The following is a 9,337-nucleotide window of genomic DNA, read 5'->3' on the forward strand; positions in this document are numbered from 1 at the left end:
CAACATAAATAAATATGGTTTTGTTTATTTATGTTGTTCTTTGCTGACCGCACCCCCCGACAAACTTCTTCAAGCATTAATCTACGGTCAACTATCTACACCTCATAAATAGTTTTTGTACTATTATGAGCTATCTTTTTTGACCATTTTCCTTCATTTCTTCTATTATTTTAGTCTCTTATCTCCCCTCATACTTATGTTCGTAATATAAACTGGCTTTTACCCTGTTAAAGTTTTATTGCTTATTAACCAATGTTTTAGTTTTGCTTTGTCTTTCTTAATTTATCCTCTAATATAGATCCATACCCATATTTTCTACGCATCTTATTTCATTTTACATATTTTATGTTGTTACATTACTTATCTAATTTTTTTTTTACTTTTTAGAGAAATCTTTGGTGATCTTTTATTTTCTTGGTCGCCTAAAATCTAAAGTAATCAAGCAGGAGATATAAATTTTTCACTGTGTAAAAAAAGATTGTAGTAATTGCAATTGGTTCTACTCATAATATTTGACATCAAATTGGTGATTAAAATGAGATTATAAAGTTCTTTATTAGGCTTTGTAATGAATCTATCTCTAAAAAGATAATAGATGCTGATACCCCAGGGAGATGCCAGAAGGCCCTGCATGTTGAAGGGACCTCAAAGGAAGACTGAAATGTACGTGAGAAGATGAGACAAAACCTTATTAATTAAAGAGTTTTATTGAGAGAATTATAAATAAATGGCCTTCATAATTGTTCATGGTGCTTGAAATCAAGATAACATGGCAATGGCTGTTTAGTTAAATAAAATACTATTACCAGCCCCAAATCAAATGCAGAATCATTTCATAATTATAAATATAATTATTCATTATTTATTCATCATAAAGGTTTTGTATTGTAGAAAAATAAGAAATGTAGCTAATAATTAATAGTAATGGATGATGCAAATGAGTAATTCGTTTGTGTTATTAGTTTTGTTCATGTTGTCAATTAGTTTTTAAATACAAACGACTAATTTTCTTATATTACTAATTTAAAGTTTCAATTACTTTCATATTTTAATATTTACATACATATTTTTAATATATTTATGAACTTATTGTTTTTATTTTATATTGTGTCTTAATCATGTTCATATTCATTTTTTAATATTGTCAAATAGCTATCCATTTTAAATACAATTATTGTCGTTTTTCTTTTGTTGCTAACTGCAAAAAAAACTAATTGTTTCTGTCCACTGTGCATTATTTTGATATTTTGTTTATTTAAAAAGTGTTATGTCTTCAACCAAATGTGTATATTAGTTTCCCTGCTAAGCCTGGACACCTCTTTGTATCAAATGAGCTGATACTCAGAATGCAGATTTTCTTCCTTGACAGAATAATACGAATTAAGTGGGAGTGAATTTCAGTAAAAATTTTGTACAGCTTGGAGTGCCTTATTTAAGTTTTTAAGAATATGCATCTCTACAGCACTTTCAAATTGAGTTTAAGAGTTGAAAATTTGTATGTGGCTTAAAGTTATGTAAGGAAAGTGCCTCTTGGGGGTCTCAATTTTTTTTCCTCAACCCTGCCATTTTATTAATTTTTTATAACAAAAGAAAACTTCATTTATGCATAACAATGAAAGTATACACTTTTTGGTAAATTATGTTCATAGTTAATTAGAAAGCAATTTAATTCCTTAAAAATTTGTGTCTGTGTGTTTTCCTTAAAATTCGACTAATGGAAGTGCAATTTTACAAATTAGATTTTACACTTTTTCATGATTTTCTAAAACACAGTGCAAACAAGTTTTACTAAACCAAGTAAATCAATGTAAAAAGTGTTCTTTGATATGAGATAGGTCTTATCCCATTTGAATAAGTCAGACAGGGCTTAAAATTTGATTTTTAAAAAAATTTCCTCTAGAGTACATTTAATTTAATTTATTTAAAATAATTCACCATCTCACATTTTTACTTGTAATGAACTGTGATAAATATAAACTAGGATTTGTTAACTAACTTAAGAAGATAAGAAGAAAAATAGTTTTTCCAGGATGAAAACACATTTTAGGAAATAAGAGCTGTAATGTTTGCCTTATTATGTAACGTTGGAAAAATAAAGATTTTATAAAAATAATATATAACATACAAAGTCGCATTAAGTAATGGGTAATGATGAAAAACGCATAAATATAATAGGAGTTTGACATTAAACTGGAGAAGCGCATGAGCATTGTGTTGTTCCTTTTCGCCAGTCTGTTAAATCTTTTCTTGTCACCATAGTGATGAAATGTTTTTTAAATTTAACTTAACCTACACATGTTAGAAGCTTTTAGTTTACAGAATGATTGACTTCATAAAATCATTCATCCTATACATACATTAATTATATAACAATTTAAATAAACGCATATAAAAATTTAACAAGCACTAAATTAACGCTTCAGAGAAGGATATAAATTTAATTAAATAGTTATATATTTATATTTCTGTCATCCTTTTGAAACGAAAAATATTATTAAAATTACTTGTCTGAAAACTTTTGAAATTAAAATAATCAACCTGCAACTAAAAGGGTCATTGGAAAATTAATAATATAATATATCCGACCCACTCGACTCCTTTGTTCTATAACTTTACATCTACATCCTTAAAAAAAATTTTAATCTTTCTTTCTCCTCAATAAAAAATAATTTAAATAAACAATAGCTGACCATGGCGTTTCCATTGACGGAACTTGTGGTACATGAGGCAGGAGCAGAGGCAGCCGATGGAGCTGAGGATGAGGAGGATAAGGGCGATCCCGATCCAGAGGTCGGAGGCAAGGGCTTCCAGCTGCTCCTCTCCATCGTCGATCACCGAGACCTGGTAGTTAGTAGTAGTCGTATCAGCCATAGTCGTCATGTCGAGTGTTAACTAGCAGCTGCACCTTCTACTCGGCATTCTCACTGTTGGGTAAAAGATAACTGCTATCAATATACTATCAATTAAAAATATAACATTCATATTGTTAATAAAATTTACATTACAACTTCCAAAAATCAAAGGAGAAAGTAAAACGAGACTTTACGAATTCGTTTTGTGTCACGCTCTTATTTAAACATAAAGACGCACAACGGATGAAATCACCAATTAGGATGGATAGAAGTTAACTCCAAAATTTGAAATTTCGAGGTACAAGATGTCATCATCAGGTAGGATGACGCAAGCAACGACTATTTTATATCTTACAAAGTTTAAAAATAATTAAACGTTTCCTCTTAATACAACCACAGCTAATTTCCTTCCATGGCATTATAACTTATTTCACTTTCTGATTATTGTTTCCATCAAGTGAAAATTCATTTTTCAACCTAAGTGGGCCTTGCAATGACAGCTAAGACCAAATAATTTAGAACTTAAATCTATCTAATTATACATTTAGCCATTTATGCTTGTATTTACGCTCGAAAAATTTTAGTCAACGCCCAAAAGATTACAAGTTTTTTTCCTGGGCTTGTTATTCCAAAATTTCTATTTTTAAAATCATCACGTTATTCTTTGTGTTTTGACAGAAAAGCATTAAAAAAAAAAAAGGCCCATTAGTTTCAGACAAAACCTGCGGTTAGGGAATCTACACACATATATATATAATCTGTTCAACTACAACCCATGAGAGGGACAGGGGTTATGTACTTTGTGAGGAAAAACCGTTTCTTGAACAACGCTAACCGTAAGATTTTTCCTCAATTAAGAGTACCCACTTTAAAAAGGCTGGGTGGGTTAGTGTCGCAGTGGCTTTTAATTATTTTTAAACCAACCTTTTAAAACTTTTTTTAAAAAAAAGATATATATATATATATATATATAACAAATTTCATTATATTCTCTCCAAGAATAGAGGAAAATGTTCCACAAACTAAATGACGTGTGAACCAGATTAACTGGATTAATCAAGATTATCTGATAAAGAAATTCTTTGGTATTCGATTAACTTAAAGTTAAACTGCAATATTTATATATAAACAAAATAGTTTAAAAATGATACACTTTCACCATTAACTCGAGAATAAAACCTAATATATATATATATGAATAATTAATCGACCAATTTTTTTTTATAAGTTTTATCGATTTTTGTTTTCATATCTCAATAAAAACCCACGGCTCTATCTGCATCACAGTGACATCAGAAATTTGTACATTGGGTTCATGTTGCGAAACGAAAAATCTCTGAAATATTATTGATATAACTTATTAAACATAATTTCCCCCCAAAAATTTGGATTATACATGATCTTTTCATAGACATGATTACACGAGTGCAACTGATTAATATTCAAAATTTATATGGAAAAAAACACGCAAAAAAAGGACACTTCACTGATTCAAAAAAAGTGACTTCAGTTTATTGACTCTGATTTACGAGGAAATAATTAAATTAAATCTTGATAATCATTCCGCTTCGTTTTAGCAAAAACATGGGAAACAGACTGTAGCAAACAGCAGCTGGACAAACATAATTACATACAATGATAATAAAGTTCGTCATGACCTCATATCAAGGTTATTAACCCCCTAAATAAAAAATAATAATACAGAGAAAACGGATATATTAAAAAATATATAGTAGTTTTAAGACAGTTATGACAAATAAGAAAATTCTTATGATTAATGAAAAAATTAATTTATATTTAAAATTTGAATAAGAAAGGTTATTTTAAGTAGAGTTGAAATATCGTTCGTCCAGAAGAAAGATGCAATTGTAAACATTTGTAAAATTAATATTATAGCTTTAGCGGGATCAAAAACGGATTTACTAAATATTTGTTGATCGAAATTAATGTACTTTGACATAATTGTAATTACAAAATTCCTCCCTAAGCGACTTTAGAAGTCCAATTATGACGACTTACAAACACCGAGTAGATGCCTTTTTTTAGCCCACCAGCACAATAAAAGAACTTTCACTAACACGGAGAGACTACGCAGGTGGTATCACCAATTTCGACGAAAATGTTTTTGGTGATACTAGTTCGAAAAATAATACAGGAATGTCCGAAGGTTTCGCTAATGCGCTCTAGAAAAAAAACCGAGAAAAAACAAATTACATATTTGTAGTATATTTACATAATACCAATCGATTCGTTTTTGTGTGGAATAACTATAATTAGATCGTATTATATTAGTTTAAGTGTGTTCAAAACTACAAAAACCAAAAGTAGCCTCTTGTAAAATAGACAAAAAAAATTTGTTTAAGAAAATGAAATCAGGTTCGGTTTTAATGTCTTTTGAAATCCTTAAATGTATATATTTATCATTATTTTTGTTAGCATATAAAATAAAAATTAGAAATTTTCGTGCTTGATTTTTCTGCCAATGTTCTACGTTACAAAAATAAACTTTTTACTCCTTACAATGTTATCTAAATCCAACGCAACTATAACTCCGCTCTTCCATCTTTTGGATTTTATGCCTTTAAAGGGTATATTCAGATAACGGAATGTGCTTAGGAAGGTATCTGCGTAAGGCGGGGAATAATCACCTTAACCCAGCTTAAAGGTGTGAGGAAAGGGAACGTCTAGAGATATCATTGACAAATCTTACAAGTACTCACACACATTTATATATATATGGCAGAGTAGGCTAAGCGGCTTGGGATAGGTAATCAAATTTAAGTAACATTGAGTGAGGTTAGTACTTGGATGGGAAACCATTCATAGCTGAAAACCACGCTTCGCTCTTCCGATTCTATCTAGTACACTATAAATTGGAATCGCGTTGTGATCTTCCAGGAAGTCGTGTAGAGAGGTTTGGTCCATGGACAGTCTACTTCGAAGGCAGAGATATAGACTCTCGTGCACCTTCTTACCCTGGACCTCTATAACCGTGGGAAGACATTGCCAAATAGGCCCTTTAGCGAATGGAAGTGGAGCTTGGGATAGCCTGCCGCTGCCCCTCAGAAACAAGATGAGGTTAGGTTATCCCCTTCAGCCTGTCTATGCTCCCACAAGCAAAAATGTATGTAAGAAGACCACATCACGCGGTAAAGATCTTCATACTTAAGTCCTTGATATCAACCCCTTGGCAACGTTATCTATTAAGACTGTCAAGATAACCAATAGCTAGAGGCTTATCTAACGCACCTTATCTGCGATAGTAACGATCCATGTAAAGGAGATAACAAACTGTCATAGTTAATTCCAACATTAATAATCTTACAAAGCACTATAGGTCAATAATAAACATTAAAGGAGCCTAATCTTTCAAAAAAGCATTTGCGAATTTTCATTAATTTTATCAATTAGTGTAATGAAAACTTCTAAAATGAGAAACAGAGTGATTTTGTTTTAAAAAATACACTTAGTTCACAATACATAATTGTTTAATTATAACTCTTTTTCTTAAAATCAGCTGAAGATATTATTTATGGGACTACACACCCGCATAAAGTGATGCTATTTTCTTATCTTTTAATTAAGGAATTATTCAGAAAACCATTTATTGAGCATACATGCATCATCCTGAACAAAGGCTTACTACGTAAATCATTAGAAGATTTCTATTTAATCCTTTGAACAGTTCAGAAAATATATTTTCTTACCTGTCACTAGGTGAGTCAGAATATTAAAATAAATAATATATTTAATGAAGTGTGGTCAATAACTGAACATAAAATAAAATAAAAATCAGAGATCAAAATGTAATACGATAACGGGGAGAGAGGAGTTTAGTAGTAATTATTATTATATTAATACTAGATATTAGGAATAAAGTAATGTTCTTTTTTTAAAATTAACTTTTATTCAACAGAGCTTTTATGAATAATTTTTCATTTGGTTGTAGGTCTTCCTTCGTCAAACGTAATCCAGTGAACTAAAAGACAATAAAAAATTAGACAGTCAGGAAAATATATATAGGAAAATCATAAAAAGCTCCATTGTATACAATAAAAATCATATAGTGTTATGGCAACCATGTAATAAACGTAATAAAGTAATAAAGATAGCTAAGTGCGCTTATTAGGAAATAATATAAGCAATATGAATAATTAATTCTACCTTTTTATTCCTTACATGGGATAAATAATATAATATAATATAAATAAAATATACTAATAATACATTTTATCTCTTTTCTCAGTTGATTTCAGTTCTAGAAGTTTTCTTGACAGTAAAATTCAATTATTTGAGGAGATAGCAAATAATTTGAAGATCTTCCAGCCAGAATATTTCACTTATATATTACTTATTACGAAACGATAACATGTTGAGCAACTGAGAAGGTATTTTGACAAATCGATTATTGATTATAACGATTCCAGTTATCGACCTTCTCTTGAGAACGACCTCAACTGCTAGGACATCCATTGTCTATTATTGGACCTGCTTCATTACTGTTTGGGCTAGGTTCACTGTCAGCCTTTTTGTTATCAAACTATCTTCAACTCAATTGGTATTCAATTCTAGATATTTCGTTAATAGATATTACTTTTGCGAAACACTGTATTACACCATTTGTCAGAAATTTCCCTTTTATATTCATTGGAATTTTTTACTAACCGCAATAACTGTTCTGTTTTATATTAGTATAAGTGGATGGCTGGAGATGTGGCCAGTTCGATTATGCCTCTAAGGTAGGAATGTATTAGTAATTTTTAATTTGAAATTGACATTAATGTTGAATTTGGTGAATTGAAGCTAAATAGAGGAGATTGTCTAATACTAAAATATTCCAAACTCCAATTATAATATAAAATTTATACAATTATAAAAGGAAAGAAAATTTTGATTTGAAAGGTTTAAAATATCAATTAGTAATTAACGATTCTAAATGTTGTTTAAAATGTTTGGAGAAAAAAGAATTGAAATATTTCTGAATTAAATATTTAAAAATAATTACTTAACGTGACGCTAATATATATTACTTTTATAAAGGATTTGGTGACTTAACATATTATACATTGCTTTTAATCAAATTTTGTTTTAATATCCTATTTTTAATTCCCATTATGGTAAATTAAGAAGAATATTGATGCATTAGCAGTGAAATCGATGTATTGGTAATGATGATCGAGCAAGAAGATTGTCGATTTATTATGGGAGGAGAATCAAGAAAGGTAATAGCCTAAGAATCATAGAATTTCATATTGACAACACTATGTAACTCCCACTACAATCATGAAACAACAATCTAAGTAACATTTAAGGCTCATTAATGGACGTCTAATAATGACCATTATGGACTATACTGTGCCTATATGCAATACAATAAATACTTAAAGGATATTTCAATATCCTCGTCTATGCTGTGATACAACGTAACTTAGAAAAAATTATATAATATTTAAAAATAATAATAATGTTCCATTCTAGAAACATATTTAAAGAAAAGAGTCAATTCTGATACAAAAATTATTTTCTTCATCTACACTAATATTAGACTAATTTTTTGCCAGACTTTTTTTTCTCGGAGGTGTACCATCTACTAAATAGATAAGCTAAAGAGCTTTAAGAACCCTAACCAAACGTAGAACACTGCAAGTTTATCAAAATTGTTGGGACCGTTTTGACACAAAAGTCTATAGTAAAACACCTTTTTCGACTATAGTGAATATAGTTTCCGATTTGGTATACAGACATGAAACCATACCAAACAAAAACAAAAAAATGGTTCACTCACTAAAGAGACATTTTTGGTACAAATACACAAATAGACAAATGGCCGAAAGTCATTAATTTTCCTTTTTTTTTTTTTTTTTTGAGTTGAGGAGATTGAAACGCATATAAGAATTTGGTCTAACTACAATACTCTTTTTACCTAGTAACGGTAAGCAAAAATGTTAGCTTACGCTACACATGTTTTATAGAGATATTTTAGCACGATAATATTGAGCAGTTGAAAAAGATAATTTACATACAATTTTCCAGGCAAAATTATACGAACGACTCATCTTGCGTGCATGTTCAATTAGCGATATAGATAAAAAAAAATGTGCGTGAAATTCGGAAATGCAGTTAAAAAAATACATATAACTAAATAAAATATAAGGAGTGTCGACATGAACTAAATGATGTGTACCGAATGACAAGGATAAAAATTAGAAAATAAGATTCAAACATTAAAACTACTACCAACAAACAAATGAATCAACCGAAATAAATAAGCTATTTTAACGAAAACTTATGGAATTCTTATTTTATTTTGATAGTTTGACGTAATATAATTACGTACAATTCATAGGTCCTGAATATTTTCTACACCTTATTTAAAAACATTGCGATAGTTCAATCTGTACATTTATTTTAAAATGAGTTTAACATGGGAAGTTTTCTACTTTTAAAATCTAAAATATTTCAATTACTTAAACATTCATATCAAC

This window comes from Halyomorpha halys, unplaced genomic scaffold (genome assembly GCF_000696795.3).
Source record: "Halyomorpha halys isolate HHAL.00 unplaced genomic scaffold, Hhal_1.1 Scaffold434.1, whole genome shotgun sequence".
Lineage (NCBI taxonomy): Eukaryota > Metazoa > Arthropoda > Insecta > Hemiptera > Pentatomidae > Halyomorpha > Halyomorpha halys.